Source organism: Kogia breviceps, chromosome 2 (genome assembly GCF_026419965.1).
Source record: "Kogia breviceps isolate mKogBre1 chromosome 2, mKogBre1 haplotype 1, whole genome shotgun sequence".
NCBI lineage: Eukaryota > Metazoa > Chordata > Mammalia > Artiodactyla > Physeteridae > Kogia > Kogia breviceps.
In genome coordinates, this window is record NC_081311.1 from 167,221,776 (window position 1) to 167,240,672 (window position 18,897).

Here is an 18,897-nt window from a genome sequence, read left to right on the forward strand (position 1 = left end):
CCCCTCAAGAGCCCCGCCCCCGGGCTGGTCCCCGCAACCTCCGGCCGCCGCCGCCTGCATTGGGAAGGGCGCGAGGTCTGGCAGTCTCGGTACCATGCCGGGAAAGGAAAGGACACGCATAGAGACGCAGGCTGGATCCCCGAGGGACGGTCTTGTCCATTCAGAGGCGGCTTTTACACATGAAGAAAACAACACCGAAGTTGTGATCGTCCAGGGTCGGTTAATAAGCGGTAAGAGTTAGGATGAGTTAGGTCTTTTCACTTTTAGATGAGGGAGGGCCCTTCCCTCCAAGCTGGGTTGCTCAATGCCAAGAGTCATTCATATATTGCACTTGAATGTTTGTGCATTTGGATAGTGTTTGTGGCTTACAAAGCTGTTTCACACAGAGCATTCTTGTTTTATTTAGTCTGTGTGACAGCCCTATATTTTTATTCCTGTTACAGTAAGGAAAATTGAGGCAGGAGCAAACATTTATTGAATACTTCTGTACCCCTGAGATTCTGCTAAATGCTTTGCGTGCACTAATTTCCTCTTAACAGTAACCCCAAGAGTTCTTTTGGTTTCCAGCTGCAGCCTACCTTGTGCAAGAGACTTTGCTAGGTATTTCAAAATGAATAAAACACAGTCCTATTCTCAAGGTACTCTCCCAGACTCAATAATAATTGGTTCCTAATTTTTCTCACTGTGTCTTAGAAGGGAATAAGCCAATGAGAGGTAAGCCCACCTACCCCCTCAGATATTGATAGTGCCCAGGAGAGGACGAAGGTTTGTTCAACCTACAATTATTGAGCACTAGCTATGGACCAGACACTGGGAATGGAGGACTGAACAAGACAATCAATGTCCCTGACCTAATGTCCCATGGCATTTCCATTCTAGTGCAGCAGTCAGAAGACTTTATCTGTAAATATTTTAGGCTTTTATATATTTATATATAAAATATTTTTAAATATTATGGGCCATACATAACTACCAACTTTGCTGTTGTAATGTTAAAGCAGCCATAGATAATACATAAACGAATGAGAGTGACTACCTTCTAACTTTATTTATGGATACTGAAATTTGAATTTCATATAATTTTCATGTGTCATGAAATATTCTTAACTATTTCAAACACTTAAATATGTAAAAACCATTCTTAGAGCGTGGGCCACCCATGGATCATAATTTGCCTACTCCTGTTCAAGTGGGAGAAACAGACACCAAGCAAAATAGTTACAGACAGTGATAACCACTTGGGAGGAAATAGGAGAATGTTGGATGGAGATGATGGCTTGGGAGAAGTTCTCACCGATGAGGGGACATTTAAGTTGAGCACTAAAGGATGAGAATGAGCCTATCCTCCGAAGAGATGGGGGAGAAGCATATTTTAGGAAAAAGGGAGACCAAGTGGAAAGGCCCTGAGGCAGGAAAGGACTTGACAGTTTGTAGGAAGGGAAAGGACACTAGTATGTCTGGAGCTTGGTGAGCATGGGGACAAGGGGGAAGGTGATAAGAGATGAAGCGGAGAAGAGAGGCAGGAACCAGCTTGTAAAGCATCTTGTGGCAGACGTAGTTTAAATTTTACTCTAAGCATATGGGAAACTATTAAAAGGTTTTTAGCAGTGAAATGGCATGATCGATTTAATATTTTTAAAAACTCACTCTGGCTACTGTGATGAGAATGGATTGAAAAGGCATAAAATGAATGTAGGCAGCTGTTGCAGGAATCCAGGGGACAAATGGCATAGCTTCTACTCAAGTGGTGATAAGGATAGAGAGAAGTGGATGAGTGCAAGAAATGTATTTAGGAAATAGAAACGACATTAAATTTGCTGATAATCAGCTATGATGTGTTAGTTCAGGTTCTCTGTGAAGTGGACCGCAAGATCAGATTAAACCTACAAAAAGTTTATTGGGGGAGACACCTGTGAGGAAAAAATAGGGAGGGATCTGAAGGGGACTGAGAGAGCCTTTAGAGTAGATGCAGATTAGGAAAAGTGGATATGATGCAGTTCAAGAAAGTTTCAGGAAAGCCAATGAGGAGTTTTCAAGCCAATGCCCCTCATCAAAGGAGTCTTATGTCTCCTAGGAATAGGCCTGCCTTAGTATCCCTGCCATACTCAGTTACTGGCTGGGAGCAGTCAGTGAGAAGTGCAGCCTGGAACATGGTGATAGATTTCAGAGCACAGTATGTGGAGTACGTCAGTCAATAATGCTCCCTGTAATCTGAGAGGTACGTTTTCGTGGTTGCCACATATGAGGGAAAGGGGAAATGTAGGATTACGTGTAAATTGTTGGCTGAACAGCTGAATGATGGTGCCACTTACTGAAATGGTAAATTATGGGAGAGATCAGAAGCTGTATTTTAGACTATTAAGACTGAGATGTTAAACAGACATACAAGTAAAGAGATCAAATAGCCATTGAATGAATCTGGAGCACAGGAGTGAAGTACGGTAGTGCCGAAGGTGTGAATTTGGAAGCCATCAGCATTTAAAGCCATGGAACTGGATGAAATCCCCCACATAAATGGCAGGTAATTAAGAAGAAATAGGATGGAACACTGACTCCAATTCTTAGATTTCAGGCTTAGAAGAAAGAGCCAGAGAGCCGGAGAGTATGAAGCTACAGGAACCAAGAAAGCAAAGTGTCATTTATGTCAAATGCTGCTAGGAGATCAAGAGTCCACCAGATTTGATAATATAGGAGTTCTTGGTGACCTTGACAAGATCAGTTTCAGTGCGGTGATAAGGATGCAAGCCCAGAGGAAAGTGGGTTGAAGCGTGAATGTGAGATGGCAGACTGGATATAACTGTAGAGAAGAAAGAGGAGAGAAATAGGTCTGTGGTTGAGGTGGGAGACAAAGTCAGGGGATGGAGTTTTAGGATGAGAGTCACTAGAGCAGGCTATGCTGATGGAAATGATCCAATAGGTAGGTAGAGATTGGTGACACAGGGGAGAAGGGGGACAACTGAGGGAACGAAATGCTTGAGAAGGCAAAAGGGTCCTGGAGCCAGAGCACGAGGGATTTCTGTTTGACAAGAGCAGGGATAGAAGGTAAAACAGACAAGATAGATTTCAGTTCAGGTAAAGTGGTAGATTTCACAGTGGGAAAAATGAGGAAATTCTGATTGAACGGCTCCTACTTCCTCAATTAAGTCTAAAGCAAGGTCAGAGGCTAAGAGTAAAGGTGATGAGGGGTGGAAGAGGTTTGAGGAAGGAGGATAATGTATGAATTACTTTTCTTGAGAAATTGAAAGGGCAGACTTTCTATAGAAACATGACAGGATTGCTCGGAGAGAACGAGAGCCTGTTTGAAGATTATAATCATTATACATGGATGGCAAACTAGTCATCCCAGTTATGTGACTTTTACCCAGCAACACTCAACAGCTTCAGTGTAGGTGCTGCTGAGGAAGTAGATCACTGGACTCAGCTAATGTTGAGATTTAATCAAGTGATGTAATACAAGGAGAGAGGGGTGAGAGTTGAGGATGTTTGTAAGTGATTGAGTCCCATGGAGGACCATGGACTCTAAGCTGGGTAGGGAGGGAAATAACTATATAATGGTGGTGATGGATAGTGAAAAAGTAGTGAAGTTAATGGATTTGAGATCTCAGAGAAATTGAGGAATTATTTAAATAGGAGTACAAGAGTAAGTGAGCTGGAAGAATTGGAGGCAGTAGTCAAAGGATATCACACTGAATTCAAGATTTTGGAGGTCATTCAATGACCATAATGCCAAGGTTCCAGGCTGAGATGGGGTGGAAGAAAAGTTAATGGAGGTGAGAAGTTTAACGAATGATGATTATTAGATGAATTTCCCCATAAATAGCAATATCCACAAGAGTGGAGCAGGTGTAGAGAGAAAGATGATGAAACAGAAGCTACTGTCATCAATAATGGATGATTAGAAGAACCTTAGCAGACTACATTGCAGAGACAAAGAGAGATACTGTGTCCAGATGGCTACAGTTCAGATCAGCTAGGGCTTAGAAAAAGGAAGGAGGAAAAATTGTTTGTTAGCAGTGATGGGAGAAGAGAGGACACCAACCCTGGCCCTGAAGTATGTGGGGAGTGGAAGGAAAAGCAGTCACTTCTTGAGAGGGCTACAGGCTACAGAGGAAGTAAGTAGGTCCTCTAGGTGCAGAGAACGTGCATTAAAAAAAAAGATGGGGGGCTTCCCTGGTGGCGCAGTGGTTGCGAGTCCGCCTGCCGATGCAGGGGACGCGGGTTCGTGCCCCGGTCTGGGAGGATCCCACATGGCGCGGAGCGGCTGGGCCCGTGAGCCATGGCCGCTGAGCCTGCGCGTTCGGAGCCTGTGCTCCGCAACGGGAGAAGCCACAACAGTGAGAGGCCCGCGTACCGGAAAAAAAAAAAAAAAAAAAAAAAAAAAAAAAAAAAAAAGATGGGTCATTAAAAAAAGGGAATTTTAAAGGGCTCAGAGGAAGTGTTCGAGAGGAATAGGAAGAATGGGGGATTGGCTCAGAGGGGCAGACATACTGGTAATATGGGACTAGGACCCCAGATAACAGTGGACAACTTGAGGGTTTTGTAACTATTGGGGTGATTAAGGTAAACAGCGATCCGAGCCATGATGAGAACAATCCTAATGTTCAATTAGTGCAAAGTTGAAGCCAAAACGCAGGTATTTAGCTCAGTAGTATTGGGTCACCTCACCCTCTGGCTGCTCCCAATTCTATGGTAAACTGAGTGAATGCACAGGTCTTATAAGGACCCTTGGGTCCTTATTAAGAAAGCCTTTGGGTGACTATTCCCTCCACCAGCTCTCGCAGAAGTAAAAGATAATCCTAACTCTGATGCATAGGAGCTTGAGGGGAAGGGAGATAGGAAGCACCAGATAAATCAGAGCCTGAGTCATAGACCTGATCAGACTCAAAACTGCCCTCCTCTTCTGGTTCTTCCTGGAATGGGAAAGATAGGGACTTGTCATGATTGAGGAGGAGTAAGTAACTTTATGTTCATCCTTTAGGAAAATATTCCCAAACCATAGGCAGCCCCCTCCTTCCAACCCAGGACAAGGTATTGGAAAGAGAATGAGGTGTCTGGTTGCCCCTTTACTCACAAAACCTGGATGAGCTGCATTATTTTTCTTTTAAAAATTCCTTGTGCAGAGTGTTATTTTCCATCAAAATAACACTAGCGGTGGAATTCCTGAGTAGCCCACATAATAGCAGCCATCACAGCGTAAATCTGAATCTCCCAAATCATTCTCCAAAAAGCTGAATACAGAATAGATAACAAATAAAACTGCACAAAACCCATGCCATCTGCATAACTAAGAGAGAATGCCCAAACTTCAAATTATCTGGAAGTAGAAAAATAAAAACCAAATCGTGGCAAGCTGTGTCCCATTCTCCTGCCACAAAAAAAGAAGGCTCTTGGTGGACCTGTGATTGATCTAAGATAACCACAAGAAAGAGAGTCTGCTTTTATGCTAAAATACTGGTAAAGAACCCTCGTAGATCAAAGCACTTACTATGTATTTTTAAAAATTAAAGCTGCACATAATTCAAGGTGACAGTGTGTGAAAACCATTGCTTCTGGTATGGAAGGGTAAAAAAGGAATGGAGAGGCACCTTTTGGAACTTGGTGAAGAGGAAAAGAAGTAAAAGGAAATTTAGGGTCAAGTAAGAAAAATGAGATCCAAAGCTGTGAAAATATGCAATCATTAGCCCATATCACTCATACACACACACATACATACATACACGTAAATGCACAAGAATCATCCATTAAGAAAGTATTTCACTGCAGAAGAGGATACCTTTGAACCTGAAATCTTATAAAACATTCAAAAATCTTTGAAATGAATAGATGAAAACAGAGTAAATATACACAAAGCTATTATAAGAAGAAAACAGAAAACAAGACAACTTCAGCTGATAAAAAGTGCTTTGCCCCCAAAATACTCTCCCAAAGCAGAAAAAAAAACAAAAAAAAACACTACAACACAAACTCCAAAGTGAATTAAATATCCACTTTGGGAATATGAAAAACCACCTTGAACCAGAAATTCAAAAATTAAAAAATAGAAACAAACAAACAAAGAAAGAAACAGGAAGAAATGAGAAGGGAATAGGTTGAATCCAGGAAAGAAAATAGGAGAAAAAGACAAAAATTATCACAGAAGTGAAGAATAAATTGCAAAGATTCTGGGGGAAAATAAGATCAAGTGAAAATTTAACAAGGGAAATTGAAAAAAGGCAGAAAAATAACCAAGATAATGAAAATGAGATACAAAGTTAAAAGTAATTAGGATCAGAGAGAAGTGGTTGAAATGAAAGAGAAAGAAGAAAAAACATACAAATAATGGCAGTCCCTAAACTGCCTAAACAAAACGATGAAACAGAACTATATTTAAAATCCAAAAAATGTTCAGAATGTGAAAGAAGATATATTGATAATTGTATATACCCATAAATTACATGGGGAAATTAAATCAGAATTGTCAGCTCCCAAACACATGCAAGTAAAGCTATTGGACTTCAAAGATAAAGAAAAAATACCTAAGCCTTCAAACAAAAAAAGATAAGAAATTACAAGGACAGGAGAATTAAACTGGGACCAGCCTGCTCAAAAATAACATACAAGAAAGGCAGCAGTGGAATAGCATACTTTTAAAAAGACAAAGAAAAAAAAGTGTAAATCAAGGATATTCAGTCAACCTGTCCTTCAAGTATCAAGGCAATAGAAAATGAGTTTTTTGTTTTTGTTTTTTGGTTTTTTCTTTTTTAACGGTATGCGGGCCTCTCACTGTTGTGGCCTCTCCCGTTGCAGAGCACAGGCTCCAGACGCGCAGGCTGAGCGGCCATGGCTCACGGGTCTAGCCACGGATGTGGGATCTTCCAGGACCGGGGCACGAACCCATGTCCCCTGCATTGGCAGGCAGACTCTCAACCACTACACCACCAGGGAAGCCCGAAAATGAGTTTTTAACATGAAAAATTTGGGGAATTTTGTATACATGAGCCTTTCTTGAAGAATCTTTGAAAAAGTGATTTCCATTCGACCAAGTAGCAAAACTTCATCAAAAGATGTGATGGCAATCATTCACTATATTTAATGTAGACCTAAAACTAAAACCAGGTGAGAACAAAGCTCAAAGAATAATGTTATATGTAATGTGTAACTGGTTCTAACATAGCAAAAATAATGCAAGTAAAAATGGGAGGAGGGAGAGAGAAAGAGGAAAGTAGAATAAGTTCATTGATTGTGATATAGCAATAGGTGGGGGTTAAAGGATAATATTAAAATTGACAAATCAGATAATAAAAGGTTAAATTAGAAAGACAACTAAGGGCTTTATAAAAGGTATGAGGACAAAGATAACTACTAGAATAACACTACAAACTTTCCTAAATACAAAAAGAAACTTTAAAAATCAAAAGAACAAGGAAAAAGCATTATGTACAGAAAGAAATGTAACAACTATAACAATATTAATGCCATTAATATTAGATAAAATAATTTAAACCTAAAATAATATGACAGTGGGTCTAAATATATGCCATATTAATAAATATGGATAGGTTTAACTTATTAAAAGAAAAAAGATTTTCAATTTGATTCACGAAGAAAGCTGCTGAAAATGAGACATGCCTAAATCAGAATGTCAGAAAATCTAAAACTAAAAGAATGGACAAAGGTTTACTAGGCAACTGGAAATGATAAGTAAGTGGAGGTTATGATCCTGATATCAAAGTAGAATTTAAACCAAAATGCATTAAATTAGACAAAGAAGGACATGTTTTAATGTCCCAATTCACAATGAATATATAACAGTTACAAATTCTATTCACCAAATAACTCACCAACACATTTATAAAGCAAAGATCATAGGACATGCAAAGAAACATGGAGAGAAATATGTTAGTAGCAGGAAACTTTTAATATGCCACTTTCAGTACATGCAGACCAAGTAAACAAAAAATAAGTGAGGGAAAGAAATATAGATGTAAATAGCATAATTAATAAGGTAGATCTTATGGATAATTTAATTTGGACCCTGAAAGTAGAGAATACAGTAGTAACAGAAGATAAAATGTTTTAGAATTAAGTTATCAAGAAACGTGCAAATCTTATATGGGAAAAATTTTAAAGCACTCCTGAAAGATACAAAAACAGACTTGAAACAAATGAAAGACATTCCTTAATGTCATAAAGATACCAGTTTTATCTGTTATTTTATAAATTTAACAAATACCAATAAGATTTTTATGGAGTTACACAAGTTGTTATTAAAGTTTATAAGGAAAAATAAGCATGAAAAAATAGCCAGGAAAACATTGAAAAAGAAAAGTTTATGAGGAATACTAGCCCTACCAGTTGTTAAAATACACTGTAAATCTGGTTTGTTTATCTACTCATGGTACTGGTGCATAAATTGACAAATAGACCAGTGTAATAAAATAGGACGTCCCAGAAATAGATTCAAATACATATGGAAATTTAGTATGTGACAAACATGGTATCTCAAATCACTTGGGAAAAGATGGACATTTTAATAAATACTGGTGGGACAACTGGTTTGCTATTGGGAGAAAGATAAAATTAGAACCAAGTCTCACATTATAATCAAGAATAAACTCCAGGGCTTCCCTGGTGGCGCAGTGGTTGAGAGTCCGCCTTCCAATGCAGGGGACGCGGGTTCGTGCCCCGGTCCGGGAGGATCCCACATGACACGGAGCGGCTGGGCCTGTGAGCCATGGCTGCTGCGCCTGCGCGTCCGGAGCCTGTTCTCTGCAGCGGGAGAGGCCACAGCAATGATAGGCCTGCGTACCGCAAAAAAAAAAAAAAAAAAAAAGAATAAACTCCAAATGGACCAGGGATATAAATGTCAAAGATGAAACCTTGTAAGTACTAGAAGAAACCATGTATGATTTTCTCTATAGCCTGGATGTAGGAAAAGACTTTCTAACTATGACTTGAAATTCAGATGCAATAAAAAATAAAATTGATACATTTGACTATGTTAAAAAAAATTTTGAACAACAAAAAATAAGCAATGATAAGAGACAAATTACTAACAGGGAGACATTTCTCAAAAATATGAAAATATCTTCAAAAATCACTCATTAGAAGTGAAATGCAAATTAAATCTACGCCGATGCTACAGCTCCAACAGTATGAGAATTCTATACACAAAGTTAGTCATTGTAGTATTATTTGTAATTGCAAAATATCAGAAAAAACCTAAATCCCTAGGAGATACATAGGAGAGTGTGTGAATAAACTGTGGTACATCCATACAGCAGAGTACTTGGAAGGTGTAAAAAGAATGAGGTCATTTTCTGTGAACTAATGTAGAGTGATTTCCAGGATATTTTGTTAAGTGAAAAAGTCAAAATGCAAGCGTTTTTATACTATGTCACCTTTTGGTAAGAAAGAATGGGAAGTGAGAAAACATACACTTATCTAATCATTTGTACAAATAGAAACACAGGAAGCATAAACAAGAAACTATTAAGATTAGATACCTATAGTTGGCTAAGTAGTGGCCACCAAAAATGGCCACCCTGGAACCTGTGAATATTACCTTATATGGAAAAAGGGTCTTTGTAGATATCATTAAATTAGGTGCCTTGAGGGAATTCCCTGGCAGTCCAGTGGTTAGGGCTCTGCACTTCCAGTGCAGGGTGCAAGGGTTCATTCCCTGGTAGGGGAACTAAGGTCCCGCATGCCCTGTGGCACGGCCAAAAAATAAATGAATAAACAAATAAATAAGGTATCTTGAGCTGGAGAGATTATCTGGGATTATCAAGGTAGGTCCTAAATGTAATCACAAGTATCCTTATAAGAGGCAGGAAGAGGGAGATTTGACTATAGGCAGTTGAGAAAGTCTTGTGATGGAAACAGAGGGAAGCAGAGTCAGAAGATGTTATGCTGTTGGTTCTGAAAATGGAGTTGAGGAATGTAAGGAATGGAGCTCTAGACACTGGAAAAGGCAAGGAAACAGATTCTCCCCTAGAGCTTCCATGGGAGCTTGCTCCTGCTGTCACCTTGATTTTAGCCCCATAAGACTCCTTTCAAACTTCCGGCCTACAGAACTATCAAAGAATAAATTTCTGTTGTTTTAAACTACTAAGTTTGTGGTAATTTGTTACAGCAGCAATAGGAAACTAACACAGGTGGTGAGGAATTAGGAGTGAGAGAAAGAAGAAAGGAAGAGAGTGACACCTTTGAATACACCTATTTATAAAGTTCTGGCTTTTGAAACTAGTTAATGTTTTGCATACTAAAACATAAGAAAATAAACATACATGCACATAAAGATAGGGAAAAACTCTAAAACTATATACAAGTAGACCTAAGTAAACCTAACCATAATTCAAATGAATAGCGTAGTCACGCTGAAGCGAGGGGGAAAACTAATGGATCCAAGTAACTTTAAATCACTGTGTTTGATGACATACCCTTAAACTTAAGATTTTTTTTAAAAAACAGTAAATAAATTTTCAAGGCTAGTTAAGTTTTCACAGAGGTATGGGGTAGCAACTCTGAAGTTACTTTCTATGTATTCTAGGACTGAGCAAAAAGTAAATATATTGTAAATAATAGGAACCAAATTTCTCACTGTTAGAAAAGTAGTTATATACATTAAAAAGGAAAATGCTAGAATGAGCCCTATGGTTTTTATCTGGAATGGAAAGTATTGGTGTGAATGCATGGGTTTAAAAATAGATGACGGATAGACTAGATAGATAGATGGATAGGTGGATAGATAGGAAGAAAGAAATGTGGATATGTTTATATTCATGCATGTATGTGTATACAAATGTATATAGATTTTCAAGCTCTGTCCCCTGAGTGAACTTAGAACCAATGACACCCCAGTAGCAATGGGCATATCAAGTGCCTAGATTTTGGTTTCTAAACTCATTCTGCCCCATTCTCCAGAAAAAGGAAGCAGAGCTTCTTGGTGAAATGGTTGATTGACTGAGGCTGGGACTGAGAAAGTACAAAATGAGGCAGAAATAACCTGCTGTTTCAGAAAGTAAGAGTGTTCAGTGAATGATGGGGACTGTCAAAGGGACACAGGAATCATCTTGAAGGGCTACTGGCCAAACATGGGACCATTGGCTTCTGAAAATTAATTATGATAGTAATAGATTATAATCTATTGAATAAAATAAGAATCCATGCATCCATACTGATAAATACTAATAGGTGGTGATAAATACTGATAGATGAGCCCATTGATGGATGGATAGGTATACAGACAGATAGGGGTGGAGAGGAAATCTCTTGCAATCAGTAAAAGAAATAATAAAATTAGAAAAATCACCATTTGGCAACTATCACAGAAATACCTGATTCAGGCAAGATATACCAGTAGATGTGAAAACTAGTGAGTGAAATTTTGATTAGTAGCAGAATAGTTATATACACTCAACATGTCTCCCTACCAGATTCTTATTAATCATAAAGGAAATAATTGCAAGTCTACAGTGGAGAAACCTGGCAGACAGTACTTGAATCAAGTGATCAAGGTAATGTTGCAAACCAACATTATGTGCTCTTGATATATACTGAGAACTCAACATCACTTCCATGGTACTTTTGCCCAATAAGAACCTGAATTTAATCCTGAGGAAATATCAGACAATCCCAAATAGAATGACATTATAATTTAGTTGGCCTGTACTCTTAAAAATGTCAAGGTCATGAAAGACAAAATAAGAATTTGTAACTCTTCCAGATTAAAGGAGTCTATAGAGTGAAATTGTCAGAATAGAAAGTATTATAATAAAAATACAAGTTTATTTCAAAATAAAAGGTTAAAAAATGTAAATATAATTCCATGTTATATAGACTCTATAAATTATTCTAACAAGTCCAGAAACCTTTCTGCAAGCTGATAGAAGTATATCTTCTGCATAGCGCTGATTATGTCCTTTTTCTGCTCAAAAATGTACCTGTGTCCTTATTGCAAAATAACTGCCCCATCTTTCTTTTCCTACCTAGCCCTCTATATTTACATCACACCTGAGTTGAACTATTCGTTAGAAAATTTACTCATTTTTATCCATATTATTGCCTTTATACTACGCTTCTCTCAAAATAAACTGCCCCTTTCCACATGCTGTAGTTCTCATCTGGTGAAACCCTCCTCATCCTTCAAGACCCCCTTATTAGTTTCCTGTGGCTACTATAACAGATTCCCACAAACAGGGTGGCTTAGAGCAACAGAAATTTATTCTCTCACAATTCTGGCAGCCAAGGGTCTAAAATCAAGGGGTCAGCATATCTGCACTCCCTCTGAAGGCTCTAGGGGAATCCGTTTCTTGCCTCTTCCAGCTTCTGGTGACTTGGCATTGCTTAGACTGTGACTGCAGCTCTTTCTGTTCCATCCTTCTCTGCATGTGAGTTTGTGTGTCAAATTTCTCTCTGCCTGTCTCTCATAAGGACACTAGTGGTGAGATTTAGGGCTCATCTGATAATCCAGGATAATCTCCTCATCTCAAAATCCTTAAGTCTTCAAGGACTCTTTTGCAAAATAAGGTAGCATCCATGATTTTGCCTTATAAGGTAACATTCACAAGTTCCAGGGATCAGGAAGTCAATATATCTTTGGGGGGGGCATTTTTTCAACCTACCACAACCTCCAGGTCACAAGAACTGTCCCCTCTGTGGTTTCCTGGATCTACAACCAAATAGGAATCATTCTTTCCTTTGCTACGGTTGTGGCAATGAACCTGGACCACCTTGTGTTGTTATCATTGTATGTGTCAGATCTGGTTGTCTCTAAAATTATTTGACAGCTCAAACTTTCCATCATTATAACCTCATAGGACCTAGCACTTATTAGCTGTTTATCCTTTTTTCTAACTTCTACCACTCTCTATGTAGTGCATTACTTACACATTAAAATGGCAAATATGATCTTAAGAAAACCACCTATGTCATCAACCCTAATAAAATAAGGATGATAGAGAAGATACATGATGTTTTGTGAGTTTAAAAAATTATGAGTTGTCCTTTAATTGAGAAAAGTACTTCATGTTTGCTTTAACGGTGAACGTAGCAAATTTTCTACAGCCAACTGTTACGATAAATATTTAGCTACTTAAAGGCTCCTGCCTTGGCTGAGGAAAATTTGATTTGATGACCTTATTTGTTTGAGTTTATTTATACTCATTGTCTAAATTTTTACTTTGGGAGAAATCTGCAATCTAGTGTATTTATCTTTTCCCTCTCCAATTCCACAGTGTTTTAGTCAGCAGGCAACCGAGTTTGAACCCAGTGCTTTTTATATTTCTTTCCATGACTAACTGTATCTTAAGAGATCCTAACCTTGTTTAGTGGTTGATATGACAGCAGCTGAGAGTTTTAGGCACAAACTAATTATTTCCTTTCATTCTGTTAGAGAAACTGTTTACAGAGATGGCGAAGTTTTGATTCTTGTCTAAATAATGTCCCTGACTTTAGTATTTACTAAATTAAAGCATCAAAATGTTTTAAATGTAGAGATGGCTTTTTAAGGAAGCAACTATTTTAAATAAAATGATAGGTAATAGTCTTATATTCGTATGACTTTGAAAGCTTACAAAGCACTTTTGTTTTTTGTGGGGTGTTTTTGCAGTACGCGGGCCTCTCACTGTTGTGGCCTCTCCCGTTGCAGAGCATAGGCTCTGGATGCGCAGGCTCAGTGGCTATGGCTCACGGGTCTAGCTACTCCGTGGCATGTGGGATGTGAGATCTTCCCGGACCGGGGCACGAACCCACGTCCCCTGCATCGGCAGGGGGATTCTCAACCACCGCGCCACCAGGGAAGCCCTGCACTTTTGTTTTTAAACTCATCTATGTCTACATCTGGTCTTTCATCTTTTCTTCCTCCTCAGAGGAAGAGGCAACCCTTCAGCCCATGGCTTAGCCCTTGTTCCAACCTCTGCATCCATGGACCTCTGCTCCACAACCCTGTATCATCCATTCTCCTTTTCTACAAACCCCTCCTCCAGCCTATGCAAAGAATACAAACCCTCCTTCCATCTGGCTTCCCTGGAGCTATTGTCACTTCTCTTTTCATCTTCAAAGAATTGTCTGCTCTCTCATCTTTGCATCCTCTCTGCTGCATCCTGTTAACCCCAGAGCTGTTTGTGCCCACATCTCCAGCTGCATAAGACAAAGTTGGCTCTCTCCTCATTGAAAGGAGCTCCTCTCTTGGCCTCTGTGAAGCCTATGTCTCCTCCTCCCTCTCACCGCCTTTCTTGCTGCCCTTTCATCTTTCCTCCTTGCACTGATGCTTACCAGGGTTCTACCTTCTACTCTCCTTGTGCTTCTAAACACTCTCCCTCCTTAACTTAATCGATTCCACTGATTTCTACTACTGTTCACTGCTGACTCCCCAGTCCAGACATCTCTTTTGAGCTCCACGTTTTATACCTGTGTGTCTGCTGGACGTTACCTCCTACACATCCCAAAGGGACTTCAAAGCAGCAGAATTCATTATTATCCACAGCTGCTATTCCTTCGCATTTGCAGTGAGGAGGAGAAGGGAGGCGGGATATGTGATAAGGGAGGGTGTGGACGGAGACCTCTTGGGATCCTCTCCAATAGCCAGGGGAATGTCCTCATAGAGAGAACTCTGGAGATGTGGGCTTCAGGGCCCTGCGTTGTTGGATGGTGCATGTAAATGTAAGCCCCTTAGTAAAGCTAGTGAGCACAACAGCTGACTTTGCAATCCCTCCCCAAGCTTCCAGCTTGTATGGTTTGAATTTTGTCACTGGAAATCTTGAGGAAAGAAATGCTTAAGTCTTTTTGGAATTCCCTGTGGAGGCACAGAGTAGAGGTTGGGAAGTAGACACTGCCCCCACCCCCTCCCTCTCTCTCAATATAGTCCAGCACGTGGACTAGTGTCATGTAGGTGAAAGAGCTGCAATGAGAACTACTGCTAGAGGTTATGCAGCCAGACAAATGATAGACCAAGACCCCTGATTATTTTATCCTTCCCCAGAGAAGCCTCCTTCCACACATACACATACCTAGAGCAGAGAGAAGAATGCTTGGTGTGCCTATTACATCTTCCCTGTCCTTGCCTAAATCAAAGAAACAGTCTCAAATCACCTCCAGTCTCTACTTATAGAAATGTATGGGAATGGATAGTTTGCCTATCAGCCTCATTGATCTTCACCTCTAGCATAATACCAAAAGGGACTCCCAAAAAATGTACACTGAAGAAAAAGAGGAGGCTGGCAAGCAGGCAGCCTGATGAAATTCACATGATGGACGCCATGCCTCGAAACCGAAGTGGCAGATGACAAGTCACTTATCCTCTTTCAAAGAGGCCCAGGCCAGACTGCCTGGGTTTAAATCCCAGCTATGCTGCTTACTAAACTTTGCAGAAGTTACTCAAATATTCTGTGCCTCAGTTTCCTCAACCATAAAAAGGAAATAATAGTACCTACCACATAGGATCGTTGTGACAACTTAAAAGCCATATAAAGGGCCTGACAGAGGGCTTAGGAAATGGTAAGCACTTGATAAATGTTATCTGTTGCAATTATAATTAGTACCTGTCCCTCACTGGGCATAGCAGGAAGTCTTCTCATTAATGAGAATAGAAATAATGGTTGTAGTAAGGTAGCATCAGATACTGAAACAAACCTTTGTCATTCTTTTGGTTGCCCAACTCAAAATGCCCTTCCTGAGTCTAGGTGGGAGGCAGAGATGGCCTCTCACTAAGAATCTGATAAAGCGAGATACAGGCTGAATGTTCAGGACTCCCTTGCAGCTAGGGTTTGTAGCCTGTGATCCAGGCTTGACCAGTCAGGCACACCCAACCCAGGCCTAGCAACAGGAGCTAGTGATGCCACGTGGCAGGGGTGGAGGGCACTGCCATACAGTCTGCCCACTTTTCCCAGAGGTAGCAGCAGTGATGGTCCCAACAGCAGCATTCAAAGCCACTGCTGGCTGTGCAGGATCAGCAGCATCTTCACAGGCTGTGACTGTGGCTGGGTCCTTGTCCACTGCCAGAGCCCCTGTTCCTGCCTGTTTTCCAACCCTGTATCTCTATATTCTCCAGAAATACTTTAAATAACCCAGTGTCCTTTTCTGCTTCTATCAGATTAGGTTAATTTTTCTTGGGCTAATTTTCAACCTGCCAGACTGATATGGATTATCAGATCAGATGGTTTAATAAAATATACATACACTATTTCTACTTTGTTTTATTGGCTTATTGATTTGCAGTGTGCTTCTATGTGGCTCCTGTTCAGGGACTGTTTTTCTTGGATGATTTTTGTTTTAGTAGTGCTGAGATGGTAAAGAGGATTGTTCATTCTTATTGTTGTTTGGCAGGAAGCTTTCCTCTTTTCCCTTTCTCTCCTTCCTCTTTTTTGGTGTGTGTTTGGGGTATGGGTCAGGACAATCAAATTTTAATTGACTGGAATCTACTCCTAGGTAGAGAAAATTAGGTAACTAATGAGTACGAAAATTAAGGAGATGGAGAGGAGCAAAATCAGTGCCCTGTGCAGGAGAGTATCCCAACACAACTGTGAGCTCATTTAATTTATAGATAAGGAGCTTGGAATAAAGAACCCAAAGGTAATGTGTGTTCAAGATACAGCTAACTGTATCTTCACACTCCTAGCCCAGGGCTTCTGGCTCTATCCATTTGCCTCCACCCAAGAGGCAAATGACCTAAAAGCAAGCTGAGGTCAGGTTAAATTCAGCCCAGTTAATTACACTTTTTAGGTTTATGATTTTGTATGATAAGAATTTACATTTTCAAGAGCTTTTTATAATTTATAGGCATTTGGTTCATGAAATTCCCTGAACTGCTCTGAAATAAGGTACACATAATATATATTGTGTCAGGCTGGGTACACAAGATAGAGTGCTAGTTAACCCCTTGATAACCAGAAATTTCTATAATCGATATATTTCATTTTAAACCACTATTATTGAAGTTTTTACTGTAGTACAGACTTATTTTAGCAGGCGGCCAATCAATAAAAACTGTTCTACTTACATAAGACTCATGTATCTAGATTTCTATGGAGACCAATCTTGAAATATATTTAAGATCTAACTCAAAACCATGTTTTGCATCATTTGTCTAGATTCTGTAAAGTAAAATGGAAAGTTGTGATTCTCAAATGTCCCCAAATGAACAAAATATTGACAAGAATATGAAGTTGACTGCATCACTGTATAATTAATTATTAAAACCTAGATTTAACAAGCTATTTTCATTTTCAGTCTAATGGCATACAAAGAGGAAATTTTATTCTCTGTATAGTTTTTCTAAATTCTTTGTATGGATTATGAAAGTCACTTGTGAAAGGAAACTAAGCTAATTGACCTGTAACATAGAGTGAGTAATATATATTTTTGTGTAGCTCTGAATCACAGAAAATGCCATTCTTGTATATTTAGCTAAAACAAACCATTAGTATAAGACCTAAGTATTAATGAGATCCAGGATTTTCAATGAAATTTCATTGCCTCTTTCCTCTCGAAAAGTTAAAAGAAAAATGGGAAGGGCTTTTAAGTGCAAAACCAAATGACGGGGCTTCCCTGGTGGCGCAGTGGTTGAGAATCCGCCTGCCGATGCAGGGGACACGGGTTCGTGCCCCGGTCCGGGAAGATCCCACATACCGCAGAGTAGCTGGGCCTGTGAGCCATGGCCGCTGAGCCTGCGCGTCCGGAGCCTGCGCTCCGCAATGGGAGAGGCCACAGCAGTGAGAGGCCCGCGTACCACCAAAAAAAAAAAAAAAAAAAAACCAAATGACGCTGCTGGCATCATAGTGCAAAGATGCAGAAGAACTGGTAAAATGTGGACGGGGAGTCTCACAGTAACGTCAATAATAACAAAAACTTTCCAACAGGCTTCAGGTGGCTGTCAAGCCTTTTAAACATCTGACTGACAAAGGTAGCTTTGTCAAAGGAGCGTTTTCTTTTTCAAAAACATTAGGAGACAGCGCAACAGAACCTGCTCAAACCCTTGCACCCAGGCTGAGTCGCCCCTGGCTTGCCTGGCAACGCCCCCTTCCATCGCCCGCGGCGAGGTCCCGCCCCTTCCACCTCCCACTTCCTGGTAACCAAGCTCCTTTGCGCCGCCTTCTCGGGACCTGATTGGCTGACGAGGCAACCGCTAACGGCTACGGAGTTTAAACCCAAGACCTGGCCCCGAGCGCCGGGCTCCGAGATCAGAGCGGTGGTCCCACCACGCTGAAAAAGCGGTAAGTCAGTGACCTGTGACATTTGGAGTGGCCTTGCCCTGTCTGGCGGGACCCATGCCCTTCCCGTGCCGAACCTCCCGGCGCTGCCCTCCCGGGTCTCTGGTCCGCCGAGCCGCGCGCGGCCCGCGGCCCTGCCCACTTCGCCTCGGTTCTCCCGGCCCCCGGGCCCAGTCCCGGCCTCCGGGCCCAGTGCTGGCTCGGAGGGGCTTCTTGAGGAAGGCCCTGGTTTGGATCTAAGTCACTGCTTCTTGCCCCTGGGATTTGAGCTCTGTGAGGGGGGCCAGCCGCCAGGCAGAAACCCAGCTCCTGTAGGAAGGGATTTCTGTCTATATGACTGCTCTACTGCTTTTAGAACAGTATCTGGCTCACTGTGGGCGCTCAGTAAGTAGGCTGAATGAATGTTAGAGACTGCTTACTCAAGTTCTTGGAGGAGCCCTTTCCTTTGGAGTGCTCGATTAAAAGGGAGACTGACTGAAGGCGAAGCGGTGATAGACGACTGGGAAGAACTTAGAACCAGAACTGGGTCTTGACGCACAGGTAGGATTTTGGTAGGCAAATAAGGACTATGGTTTTTCTAGATGAGGAATCCAATTCAGGAGAATTGGATGTAGGATTGAGTAGTTCTGCTTTAGCCGAGATGCTAGCCAGACAAGAGCTACAGAATAATAATACATAGGTAATGTCAGGGAGCGCTCTGTGCTAAGTC

At 40.6% G+C, this 18,897-nt stretch overlaps 1 protein-coding gene across 5 annotated transcripts in view; it reads left to right on the plus strand.

Moving 5' to 3' along the window:
• The first annotated feature begins 110 nt into the window (after nucleotides 1-110).
• Nucleotides 111-18,897, plus strand: part of SGO2 (shugoshin 2) — a 47,288-nt gene continuing 28,501 nt past the window's right edge. For 3 of the 5 annotated variants that reach the window (XM_067027540.1, XM_067027545.1, XM_067027542.1), the window contains exon 1: nucleotides 17,924-18,191. The gene's annotated coding sequence lies outside the window, so the exon portion shown is untranslated. Of the gene's footprint in view, nucleotides 231-17,923; nucleotides 18,192-18,897 lie in introns of those variants that run through there. The other 2 variants (XM_067027541.1, XM_067027543.1) reach the window with 2 other exon arrangements.